Here is a 14,267-nt window from a genome sequence, read left to right as displayed (position 1 = left end):
GTAACCTCGGGGGGCCTCGTCATCCTGCCTGCTACTCCGCCACGGGGGCCACGTGGGCCCCGTGGCGGACTAGCAGGCAGGATGACGAGGTGAGGAGGAGGGAGGAGGGGTATACCCTCCCCTCAGTACCCTTCCATCCTCCTCCTCAAGAGCTGCACTCTAAAGCTCGGCGTTACAGGGAGTTGTAAACGGCTTTCATTTTTAAGTGTGTGTCTTATTAGTTTTAATTGCAGTTCTAAAGCCAGTCACTAATACTGGCTAGACCTGTGAAGACACAATTTGCAAAAAGGCAATGGTCTTCGGGATGTTCATCCATAAGTTTTCGCATGTTTGTCGGCAGTTCAAGACGTGCAGACATAGAAGGGCGTCTGATTATTCGGGGTGGGGATCCTTCAATAATCCGGAGAAAAGTGACTGGCACCTTGTCGTTATCTCGTCCGGTCGACATTTCCCCCAACGACGCGCTGCCGCGATAGAGGTGACTGGCACTGCTACGTCACTTTTGTACCTCATTATTGAAGGGCGCTTCGTGCCCCCCGCCCCCCCCCCCCCCCCCCCCCCCCCATATTTTGTAATTGCAGACATACATTTAAATATGTATCGCTAAATATCTCAGACCACTTCCTTTTCGCATACTGAATAAATTCGTCTAACCATTATTAGTGATCTAATTTGAAACATCAGTTTGTATGATGACTCATAAAACAAATACTTAGAAAGTTCATTAAGCAATTTTATTTAATTAATCGATGGATCGCGCTCATCGTGACCGGGCCCGTAAATTCACAGTGAAAACAGTACCCATGTAAAGGTAACTTTTTTTTTAGCTGTTACATGTAAAACGATACGCACTGTATATTAAAACTATTGGTCGAGAACCAAAACAAAATCACGTGCGATCAAAAAAAAAATAGGAAAAGCACCAGTGGTGATCTATATTGCAAGGCAGCCGAGTCTCTTTGCGGCACCTCAGAGGTTTCCTTGAAAAGATACCTCGTTCTCCCAGATTTTTGTTATAAGTCGGCGTTTTGTCATGACATATTAGCTTCGAGTTTATGACTACTGTAGGAAATACCTGATGTAGTAACAATATTTAAAATTGCACCCCCCCCCCCCCCCCCCCCCCCATAGGCTAGGATTTTTCAATAGAACAAGAGAGTGAGCCCGCGCTGTCGTTATCCTGCCGCTCAATTCACTCACAGGTCTAAACAAACTTCATACAACAGATTTTGCTTTCCTGCCAATTTTTATGTCAGTACCATCAAATAATACTTATACTTTAACAGGTCCTCCTGAAAGCTGGAAGCCCGAGCTCATAGCTTCATCTTTGGCTGTTGCTCGTACTGACCGAAGGTTCGTACCAGGTTAAAGGCTAAAAATCGAGATGGTTTAAATCATTCCAGTTTTTTTTTTATGATGATTTAAAAATAACTTTTCCCCTAAAAATATTACCCAAGATGCATTTTATTTACCGTTTCACTCTCATTTAATGCTTTCTATGTCAATTTCTTTTACTGAAGTTAAAGATTTATTTGTTAAGCAAGGGGCTGAACACGAGAAAAAGCATTGCTCTTTGGAGAAAATGGAATCGTTGGGATTTCTTTCTACCTACAAATTTGTTTGTCAGGTATACATAACGTCTTAGTGCAAGCACATTATAACGTAAAAGATACACAATCTAGAAACGCAATATCGTATGGCGAGCAACTTAAAAAGAAAAAAAAAAAACATTTGAGCTAACTAGAAACGTTTTAGCTAGCTACTTTAATAAAAGTATATAATTAAACTGTACTTTAAATATACAGTATTTTTCTTCCAGATTGTTACCAGTTATAGGATGGTTTAATCAATCAATCTGACATGTTTGAATATACGTGTAGTAATAAAGAGTCACTCTATTTCCTAGTTACAGTGATTTAAACCAAATAAATCTGATTTACATCAAAGCAATCCAAATTTGCCTGATGTTTTCAACAACAAAAGGATTATTTTCGTTTCCTCTGGTTCGTGCAACCTAGGTTCATCTTAAATTAAACGAAGAGCTCGCAATTTAAACCTGACAAAGAGCTGGAGCCAAAATTAAGACAAAACAATACCAACTATACGAAATAAAACAGAAGAGGGCAAAATTTGTGAACACGTTGCAAGAGCAGAGCTATGCTGCCCGCGGGCTGCGTGTCAAAGACCCCAGATATGAATCTTGGTCGTCGTTTGTATCCCTAATAATGAAATAATTCTTGGCACCTTGTTATAGTATTTTTGGCTCCAATTTACAACAGAGCTGAATAAAGTAAGACTGAGGTCTTGACTAGGTGTTATGTTTAATATATTAGGGTTTCCTTACAGATTTCCAATTTATTAACTTAGAAATATCTGAAATTACAATTAAACGAATTCCTTAAATTCGCCCATGAGGGTTAAAAACATATTGATACTTCCTACCAAACGTTTTATGCGTAATGTTAAGGTAATTATTGGAAAACAAACTATGTTCTATCTGCCGGCAGCCCACGAAATTTCAGCTTTTTCCAACTTTCGCTTCTCCATGCACACTATAAAACTCTTTAAGAGCGTAGGCGTGTTTAAACCTACTGGTTTTGTATTTTTTTCCTTTATTAAAAAAAAAACAAAAAAAAACTTGCAACGTAAGGAAGTGCGTACAATTACATAAAATACCTCGTCGCCAGTTCACGAGAATGTTTAATGTGACCGAACAGCGCCGTCAAAGCGGGTTACAACATTACTCTCGATGCTTAGCTACTTGTTCAATATAGTATTGAGAAACCCGTCCTTGTTTTAGACTGTCGTTCATAAGTAGCATGACCGAATGTTCTTGACAAAACTTCAAGCTCGTAGCGTTCCTTTTTCTTGGCGTCAAGGTAGTGAGCCTTACGTGCTGTGACGGCACGGGGGGAGTGCCAGGCGCGTGTCGTGGCGTGTGGAAGAGACGACTCAAGCATCAAGCATCTTTAAAAAAAAAAACAAAAAAAAATGCTCGAGAGAACTTAATATAATTAGACCTGCTGATGATTTCGCTCAGAAAGCCGCCCCTGAGGCTTGGAATTTCTCTTCCAAAAAGTGAAGCTCAATTTCCGCCCAAAGGTAGCGCTAGAGGTCGCAACCCGATGCTAAAGTTTCAGCCCGATCCGATACCTTATTCAAAAATTATAAGTAGGGCTGACCAATTGATCGATTAACCTTCCGATTAATCGATTAAGGCTTTAATCGCGATCAAATTTTTTAACCGGTTAATCGTTTTTTTAATCGGTACTCACAAAGAAGTCAACTGGACGCATGCATTGCTCTAACCTGGACGACTTGCCCGAACTAGGGCTGACTCATGCCCCCCCCCCCCCCCTCTCCCCCTAACGAAAACGCTGCGTGGCGTGTATCCGGGCGTTCTGTCCCGAGCGGTTTTCCGTTCCCAACCAGGCGCTATGAGCAAGGTTCAATTCTCGCGCTCGCTAAGCGTCACGTGTTCGAGGATATACATTACGGCTATGTTCCAAATCTTACCCGAGTAACCTGCCTCCTACGACAGCGGGTAATACCACGTGACATCGCGAGTAAACGATCCGCGACTCGATTTTGGAACGGCCGGGTTAATTACCTGGATACTATGCGGATTGGCTTTGTCTTGGGCTACGACAAAAAGAAACCACAGCAGCGATGGCAGAAAATAGCAGACGATCTTTTTGATCATCAGAAAGCACTCGAAGAGACGATAATAATTATGACGACGCGGTGTTTTTTTAGGCGGATTCACCAGCTCCTTTTACTCACCTTCTTTTTGAGCTGTATATTGAAATAAAAATTACCTACTCCTTACAGTTAGACATTAAAAAAGTGTTTTATTAGTCTGCGCGATTGCCCTAAACGCATATATTCCACGCATTGTAAGTTGCATTGATCATGTTTTGCAGAAATTGATTCCACACGGTGTAGTGGTGCAGCGCGAGGGTGCTTTCTCAAGAATGATATAAAACTTTGACGCGAATATGATTACAATAAAATCTTTGAAGCCTTCACTGCTTTACAAGCGTTATCCTCTCACACTCTAGAGAAAACAAAAAAAATACTACCTTATCATTTACTGCGTTCAAATATTTTCAGCCTTGAACGTGAGAATACGACATTCCCTCCAACGCCGAGGACGAGAATGCGGAGAAGCTGCTGTTTACGCTCGCACTCTGATAATAACAAGTATACCTTCCCGGGGAAGGTGCACGGTCTGGATGTAATGCAGTCAATTCGTGCGTTGAAAACAGCAAATCGCAATAACCACACATGCTGCACCTCATTCTTTGTCATTTCGAACGTCCGCCACCAAAACCAACGGAGCAAGCGAGCTTTGACGGCTGTCGGCGCAGAAAGCAGACGACGAACAGATCACGTGACGTATTTACTCGCTTTGATCCGACGTTACCCCTCGATCGAGGAGGGTAGCGTGAGTAATTACTCCGGAGTAAACTACCCGCTTCTGGAACGGGAGTTCTGACGTCATCGAGTGAGTTCGAGTAAGTTTTGGAACGCCACGGTACGAAACCTTTACTCCGGAGTCGGATCGAGTAAATTTTGGAACACAGCCTACAGTTCTGCCGAGGCCAGACGGACAAGCCGGGCCGCAATTGATCCCCGCGTGACCGCAAAACTTCACGTGTTGGGGATCTATTACACATCCTGCCCCGGCAAGACAAACAAGCAGAAAAACAAGCTGGGAAGCTAACAACGCCATGGTTACTTGTTCCAGTATTCGGCCCGTAAAAATGGACGATTTCACGAGTATGAAAGGCTATCTCGCTGGAAAGATTGGGTTTAAAGTAAACTCCAGCGGTGAAGTTTTTAACTCGAAGGAAGTCCTCTGCATCATCTGCAAGGAGCCGTTTTCGTACACTGGAAGCGTAAGTTCGCTTCAGTACCTCCTACGAGCGAAGCACCCCTGTACGCCTCTGCAGCGAGGGCCATCCGCCAAAACGCAGACAACAACCAACGCCTTCTCATCGAGGCCCCTTTCTCTGAAAAAAAGAAGAGAGCATCCCTCAAGCCCTGGCTTCTTGTCTTCGTGTCGGGGAATGGAGACAAACTTCTTTGTCTTCGGAGCTGGAGCAAACATATGTCTTTGAATCGTTAAACTATATGTATCCTCAACTCTAAATGTCCTTTGCGCAGTGCAACAGGGAGTAGAATAAGTCTTCAAAGGCAAGACGAGTTCTTGCATTCTTTTTAATATATTATTTATAAAAAATCGACGCAACCGATTAATCGATTAATTAATCGATTAAAGGGTGGCGATTAATCGGGTTAAAACTTTTAATCGACGCCCAGCCCTAAATTTTATAAGTGATTTTCTACAAATTTCAACGGAAAAAAAGTGCCAATTTTCGCCCGTTTTCGGTTTCTGGTGTCATGGAGCCCCGTGTATTCGAAAACTCCGTCGGCCGCCATTTTCCCATTGAAATTTTGAGAAAATCACTTATAAAGTTATCGGACCGGGCTGAAACTTTGGCATCTGGTTGTGACCTCTAGCGCTACCTTTGGGCGGAAATTGAGCATTCGGCGATGCCTAGTTTATTTTTGCGGAAAAAAAAAAAAAGTAATTTTAAGTATTCTTTTTTTTTTTGTGACACCCTGTATATCATACAACATTCAGTCTGAAAATACGAGTCACAGCAATATCCTTGGTTCGAATGCCGCATGCCACATTTCTTCCTGGAAATCATTACCATGCGGCATTCGAAACACAGATGTCGCGGTGACTCGCGTTCAGATAGGTAGGCAGACTGTCTTTTGTATGATGTGTAAGCAGTACGGCCCCGGCTTTAGATATTTTATGTAATTGTATGGTCAGTGCTCTTTAAACTTAACGCTGCACTTGGTTACCTAAATATTGATCTATTGTCGGCTACTCAGAGCTACATAGGTCACTGCAGCAGCTGGAACCTCTCCACCGTGCTATGTTGAAATCGGGGATCAAAACTATACCACGAACTTGAGCACAAACCATCTCATAACGGCGTTAAGTTTGGGGAACACTGTACTTTCCCACGGTCTATGCGAGCTTTTCTCCTTTTCTTTTTGTTTTAAGAAACGAAGATAAAAATGGGTTACACGAACCTAGCTGCTCATTAGGCTTAGCGTGCATGGCAAAGCGGCAGCTGGAAAAGGGCGAAATGTCGCGCTATAGCCTCTCAACGCATCAATAATGATATTTATCCTTTTTTTTTTTTGCCCCTAGTCCACAGTAGATCGGATACGATTTTAAAAGAGGAAAAAAAGGGAAATATTTATAAAAGAAAGGGTAACAACACAGGGGAGCTGGTGAAGATTTTCCATATGCACGGTGATTCAAGGAGACGCCAGGCTCTTTAAATCGACCACAAAATTCGGTTTCTTAACCTATAGCGCTACGACTTTGTGCAGCGTTACCCACAAATGGTGTTTTTTTATTTTTTGTAAAATTTACAAAGAGCGAACTTACCTGAGGAAAAAGTAAAGAAAGAAAAAGGCTTAGCTCCTATGGAAACGCAGCGACGCGACCGGTCTTCAAACAACACGATGCCGTTTCGCACGGGAGACAAGAGATGGCGCAACAAACGCCGCCAACGAACGAGCATACGGCGCCGAGAGCCGACGTCTTTAGCAGACAATCTTTTCGACTCAAAAGCGGCGCGTGTTCCGCAGGCGGCGACAATCGTAGAAACAAAAACAGGCGCGGTAACAACAAGGAACTGCAGTTCCTTGTCTGCTAAAAACGCCGGCTCTCGGCGTCGTATACGCTCGTTCGTTGGCGGCAGTTGGCGTCGCGACCGCTTGCGCCATCTCTTGTCTCCCATGCGAAACGGTGCCATGTTGTTTGAAGACCGGTGGCGTCGCTGCGTTTCCATAGGAGCTAAGCCTTTTTCTTTCTTTACTTTTTCCTCGGGTAAGTTCGCTCTTCGCAAATTTTACAAAAAATTAAAAAAAAATGCACCATCTGTGGGCAACGCTGCACAAAGTCGTAGCGCGATAGGTTAAGAAACCGAATTTTGCGGTCGATTTAAAGAGCCTGGCGTCTCCTTGTTTCACCCTGTATAACCGGAGACACGGAACGAGAAAAGGACAAACAATAAGAATTCCCGACACACCCTCCCGTCCCAAACTCGGGGTGAAAACCACCGACATGAGTAGACTTTTACATATATAAACAGCTCCACTAAAATCGCCTCAAAGAGATATAAACGTAAATAAAGGCTTAGAAGCTGTCCGTATTTGTTGTTGTTTGTCCGTTTCTCGTTCTTGTCTCCGGATTCTATGAAGAATATTTATAAACTGTTAATATTTCTTAGTTAAAGGTAGGGAAACGTATTTTTGCTTGCAACTTCTTCGACTGTTTAAAGTGAACAAGCTGGACGTGTGCATGAAAACCTTTATATATTATACATAACGTGCTTCATTGTTCGCTAAAGCCGTACTACACTACGAGTAAGTGACAATAAATAAATAACAATCTGTCAGAGTCAAAATGGCCACGACCTAGCTCCGCATTTTAATATAGAACCTCAAATATTTCGTATTTTCGGATGTACGGATTTATAAATAAAACCCACATATTACATCTGTTGTTTATTGTAGGCTTTAGACCGTACCGAGGCTTTTTAATATTAAAAAAAGAACAAAAACATTTAAAAATTGACCTTTTTAAGGAAATTAAAGTTGAAATTTGTATTTTAGAGTTTCCTCTTGTATTCAAAGGCATGTTTCACTAAGACAACTGTACTTGATTATAGGGTGATTTCAGATAAGATCGACCAAAGGGTGGCTGGTCGACATTTTTAAATCAACTGATGTTTTTATATGACATTGTCTAGTGTCTGGTATAAACGAATCCACACTTAGTTTTGACCAGAAAAAAAAATTTGGAGACAAGAAAAATCGTAAGGCAGGGAGAGGTGGACAGTTGCAATAACGCGCACTGATGGAGGGGGCAAGTTTGAAAGTGAATAATTAAAACAATAAAATTAGGAGAATTTTAAAACTTTTTACAAACAAACGATGGGTACAACTTGCTTGTAATATAAAGTAATAATCTTTATTAAAAATTTATTTAGTTTTCTAAAAATTGCCAAACATGCCTGCTCGAACGACAAATGGCAAACTTTGGAAATCTGTATCTCATGAAATAATTTAATCATTATTACATAACTTGCAGACATTATTTTACTAATATATGGCTATTATTGAAAAAATAAATAAGGTATCTGAGTGACACAATAGTTACAATATATTTAGGCAAACATGGGAAAAAAATCAAACAAAGAAAAATTCCAATGCGAATAAAAAAAAAAACACCACCTTCGATTTTTTTTAAATTTGGGTACCCTGTTATACTCTATTTCGGCATTCATTTCTATTAAAAACATGTTGCATCATTGCACTGTGAAAGAAGAAACAACTCCCCAAAGTAGGGTCCTTTTTCAAAGCCTACACTTAGCAGTGTCCTATACAAGAAGTGACTCTGAGTTCCAGTTTCATGAAACTTGCACAAATCTTTTATATACATTTATTCAGATGAGGTCATTGATAAAAAGAGCGATCGTTCACACAGTAAAAGGGAGGAGAAACTATATACAGCATTTTACATAAGCGTACAAAGTGGTATCATATTAGAGACTAATGATTTGAGAAAAGATGATGCAGTGTGAAGTTGTACCTTCCGGTATATTTTACATCTAGGGTAAAATAAATAACTTTACTTCCACACACAAAGACAAAGATATAATAGTAAGATATTTAGGTTGGCTGTGTATTTACGATTACAAACAATTTCAGGTGACGGATGCCATAGTGCCTAACTGGAGCAGCTTCGATGCTCTCGGTGTATGAATGAATCATGGCAAGCCGATATATTTTATCCTGCTCGAGGATAACATTTTGGGATTTGTTTTATAGGTATCAGATAAAAATTATTAGTAACCACCAACAAAAACAGTTGGTTAAATACCCCGTGAAGAAAAATGTGATAAATAAGATGTCCCTGCATTCAAAATGAGCAGTCCTTGGGAAATCAAATTCGGCACTTTACGCTAAGGTTTTCCTCGCTGTACCCATTTAATAAAGTTGCTTCCAAGCAGATCCGACTGTCCGTGCTACATATACGTCACAGGTCCCTTCTGTTGATGACTTGCTGAGCCGCCACGCGTGCCAAGACTGAATGCCAGGGAAGGCGCGCACCGTCAGCCACTCTTCTTTTTTTTTGTTCACGATACCGAACAACCTCATTTTCGTCCAGATATACAAGATGCACGCCTTTTAGTTTCTTTGATAGAACGCTCACCATTGTCCTGGCCGTCTGAATTGCGCTTACTGAACGTTCTCTCAGGTTGTTCAGCGTGGCCTGGTGCTTCACGAGTCCGCCAACTCCGTCACATGCATTTTTCCCATGTCCAGATGCAGAAAATAACCACTGGGCTTGTGGGCAATCGTCCTTTGCAAATTGGTGAAGCTGGTAGCGATTCTTGAAATGACTGGCGGCGCCGTCACTTACGTACGTCACGTACGAGTATACCGCAACGTTGTCTTCAACCCACTCCTTCACTTTTTCTAGAGCCAAGCAAGCGTGAGCGGCGTCGTGACACAGGTCCTCACTGATGATGGCAAAGCTGTTTGTAGATTTTCTTGTCGTCACTACACATGTAAATATAGAAACTTGTTTTTTTTTTCCAGTGATATGCTTGCACTTCGTCAGGAAGCACGATGGTCCAGTTTTCAGCAAAGTCAAAATGAAAGACAATGCTCCCGCGTTGCATGCACTGTTTTTCATCGTAGATCGCTTTACCTTGCGTTTGCCGGATATGGTTGTGAAGTAACCAACTTCCAACCGTCACTTGGATGACTTTTAGGAAAGTCTCAGGTTCCAAAGTTTTTTTCACAAGGTCGCCGGACTCCCATGTTGCAAGCACAATCTCTTCATCCTCCGGGATATCAAGTTCCTGGAGTGTAAGAAACTGGCATTTTGGGCAGTGATCACAGTCTCCTTGAAGGCACAGTTCTGTTGCTGGATCGCACAGAAATGCCGAGTTCATTTCACCAGTGTTGAATGTTGAGCCTGTAACGTTCTCTAGAGCGGCAATACAAAGATAATAATTGGCGCAGCGCACACAAACGCACACTTCCTGGTGTGGAATACATTGGACCCATCTAGGGCGCAACGAATAAAATTTCGTTAGCCCAACGCCGGAATCGGGATGCTTGTCTTTGTATATACGGAAGGCCTCTCGTATTGAGCGTGTCATGAAGCGCTTTGGCACGAACGTTTTCTCTCCGTTGAGCATGACAGAGATGACGTCCTTCTGGTTGGGACTTTGGCGCGAACATTGTAGCTCGTCTTTCGTGAAGTACTCTAGGGCAGCAGACAGGTTCTCAGGGCTCACCTTGCACCTCGTGTAAGGATCCGGCTCATACCACACGCCATGCTTTTCCTTGAGTTTTCGGGCTTTACTGATGAGTTACATTGAGGCCAGTGGAATCATCTTTTGAACCTCATTCTTCGTCAGTGTTGACGGCAGGAGTGTAAGCAGTTGACAACGTTCCCGGAGAGAGGTAGCGGTTTCAAAGGCCTGCCGAAAGTTGTCCACCCACTCAGTGCATGTGGAGCATGTTGGTTCGGACGACCCCGATGTTGAGTCCCTGTCGTACGCAATACGTAGCCTTGAGCGTATATTCTTGACAGCAACCTGCTCCAGTTCTGTCTGCTTTCTCTTGACATAGGCAGGCCTGTCCCGACTTCTTACGACGCTTGGTTGTCTCAGCGGCGACACATCTGTAGGTAGTATGCTGCGATTTAGACGTTCAATTGCTTCTTCAGCTGGCACAAATATGTCAGGGCACTGCTCTGAGCTTCGCATCGAGATCTCCTTAGTGATGTGCATGAAGAAATGGTAGCACAGGTAGTCCGTCGCACTCACTTTGGTGGAACAGTCAGGCGGAAGAATTCGCTTCAACGAGTTTAGGTCCAACTCGCCAACACTTCGAAAATTCCGCTGCTTTGGTATAGTCTTTTCGTGTTTGCAAAAGTAATCTGCACAAAACACTCGTTCGGAGCTCCAGGACGTGTTCATAATGTATACATAAATAATAGAAATTAAACCCCAACTAATGGCATATAATCGCCAAGTGAAAGAACTACTGGGTGCACAAGTGACAAGTCCGAGGCTGAGGAGCTCACTCACTGCAAACGTACATTTGAAAAGAGAGGTCACAACTGAGGCTGTCGGCAAAGCTTGATCCACGTCAAAGGAAGAAAGAGGGAAAGTCTCCAGACAAAAGATTGTGGTCAGCGGCCTTCGAAAAAGACTTTCCGGAATCGCACTGTCGTCCCTCCACGCGCTGATATGAAAGCAGCCGAGCTTCTACCAGGTGGTTCATGACACAGCCTGAGCCATGTCGGCGACCGGTTCGCGAGGGGTTGGCGGTGGGGTTACGTTGATGGTCACTCGGATTAGCCCTTGCTGTACTGAGCTACCGCCTGCAGTGCCTTATCGCCGGCTGGTGTCAACAACGAGAACACGCACACCCTGTCTACACCAAAACTACAAGCGTTCACCGCACACGCGTCGCCGCCGCTTTTAAGCTTTTGTGAAATTGCTTTCTTTTGCCGCGGAGAACCGCCTTATCTTAACTACGCGCCTGAAATGCTTCCAGGCGGGCGTACAATATCAAGCGTTTCGAGAAATGCCCGTGGAATAGAACTATGGGAAACTTCGGAGCCCGCAATGTCGATATCGTCGCCGTTGTGTTAGTACGCCGTCGCGTACTGCAGTCCCCCGTTGGGGGAGGGGGGGGGGGGTGGTCTTACTACGATAACATGGCGACAGCGTTTACACTCTATGTATTTACGCGAGGCTCGAGTATTTGGGGATAATGCTGCCGGTTGGTGTGCCCCTTTGTGCCTGATATTATCGCCCGTGACGCCAGCGAGTGAGATGGCGACAGGCATGACTGCTCAGTAAACAGGCGTCGGCGGCCATGTTTTGCTGGTTGAAGCGAACCCCCTTGTCCTTGACAGCGAGCGGGGAAATGCGAAAAAAAGATTGTATCGGCCGTTTTGCCAGAACTAGCGACGAGTGTCGTCTGCGGTTTCCGGCAACTATTTTGCCATAATCGTGAGCTTAGCGAGGAAAGGATTTTTGCTAGCCACAGAACACTACCACGCAGAAAGGGAATGCTTGAACATGTTTTTGTTCTGGATATATATCAGGGATATATATGAGAGAGAGAGAGAGAGAGATGAAGGTAGAGCGGAAGAGGGAATAGCATATAGTGTCGCAGGAGAATAAAGTAAACAAAGTTCCTAGTGGCCGATGGCTGCATGATCTTTTCTCGGATCACTAGTCCGTAATATGATACCTCTTTGTACACAGTAGTTTCTCCTTAATTTAAGTGTGTGAACGATTTCTTTAGTTATCATTGGCCTCATCTGAATAAAAATATATAAAAGATGTGTGTTGGTTTCATGAAACTGGAACTCAGAGTCAGTTCTTGTATAAAACACTGCTAAGTGTAGGCTTTGAAAAAGGACCCTACTTTGGGGAGTTGTATCTTCTTTCTCAATAAAAGGATGCAACATGTTTTAATGGAAATGAATGCCGAAATAGGGTATAACAGGTTACCTAAATTTAAAAAAAATCGAGGGTGGTGTTTTTTTTTTTTATTCGCATCGGAATTTTTCTTTGTTTGATTTTTTTTCTATGTTTGACTAAATATATCCTAACTATTGTATCACACAGATACCTTAGTTATTTTTTTAAATATTAGCTATATATTAGTATAATAATATCTGCAAATTATATCATAATGATTAAATTATTTCATGAGATACAGACCTCCAAAGTTTGCCATTTGCCGTTCGAGCAGGCATGTTTGTCAATTTTTAGAAAAATAAATAAATTTTAAATAAATATGATTACTTTATATTACAAGCAAGCTATACCCATAGTTTGCGCCTAAAACGTATTAGAGTTCTCCTAATGTTATCGCTTTAGTTATTCACTCTCAAACGGGCCCCCTCCATCAGTGCGCGTTAATGCAACTGTCCACCACCTCATGCCTTACGATTTTTCCTGTCCCCAAGTATTTTTTCTAGTCAAAACTAAGTTTGGATGCGTTCATACCAGACACTAGACAATAACATATAAAAACATCAGTTGATTTGAAAATGTCGACTAGCCATCCTTTCGTCGATCTTATCTGAAATCACCCTATAACAGTATTATGCTTGTTGAATAAGGGTTTGTTTAAGCTTTAATTTTATATATAATTTATGCCATAAAACTGATTGTTAGAAACGTTATCACCATCCAAACCTGGTAACTTATCGTCGAAAAAAACAGACTCTATATTAAAAAAAAAAAAAAAAAAAGAAACGATGAATAGTTTTCGCATTGAATGCTGTTTAAAAAGTCAGGTAAATAGTTTCTTTGTTGCGCAGAAGGTATCCAAGCCTGCAGAAGCTTCCAAACACGCGACTCGTGACGATCGCTCAATTACCGAAATCCGTCTTTGGTTCTTTAGAGGTCAAAAACGGGAAAACTAAAAAGCAGGAAAACATTCTGGCTAACGTGTTGAACGGCTAGGGTTCTTCTATTAATTGTTTAATTAACCAATATAATGCAGACCAGGCACGTAGCCAGGATTTCGTTTCAGGGGGGGGGGGGGGGGGGCACCCATGACAAAATTCTGTATGAAGGGGATAGGGAGAGGAGGACCCATGCAACAAGAAGATTTTGGGGGTTGGGGGGGGGGGGGGGGGGCGGGCCCCATGGGTTTCCCCCCCTGGCTACATGCCTGATGCAGACAGTTTCTAAGCTTTTATCTAAGTTTCTATTTTTCCGAGGCGAATTTTGTGGCGCTCTTCATTGTATAAGTCTACTCTTGTGGATTGTTTTCACCACGAGTTTCGGACGGGAAGATGGTGCCGTGAGAGAAGGTTGTTTTTCATCTGGCGGACAAAATAAATTGCACACCACTAAGTTGTATCGAGGCCATTGTGAATTCCCCCCCCCCCTTTTTTTTTTTTTTTTTTTGTGGCCCTGCTGAATTTTGATTATTTTGTCAATCTTGATAAACAAGCAGATGAAGCTGTGTTGTTTCTAGAACCATGCAGCGAAAGGAGATGATCACGGTAAAATAACAATTCCTTCCAAAGTTTGTCGGTATTGCCGCTACGCGGCGTCGGTTCCGCGCGGACTATATTGTATAGCTTCCCTTCCTACTAATGATGTCCATTCATG

Source organism: Ixodes scapularis, unplaced genomic scaffold (assembly GCF_016920785.2).
Source record: "Ixodes scapularis isolate PalLabHiFi unplaced genomic scaffold, ASM1692078v2 PGA_scaffold3__209_contigs__length_174095766, whole genome shotgun sequence".
NCBI classification, from domain to species: domain Eukaryota; kingdom Metazoa; phylum Arthropoda; class Arachnida; order Ixodida; family Ixodidae; genus Ixodes; species Ixodes scapularis.
This window is presented reverse-complemented; position numbering follows the sequence as displayed.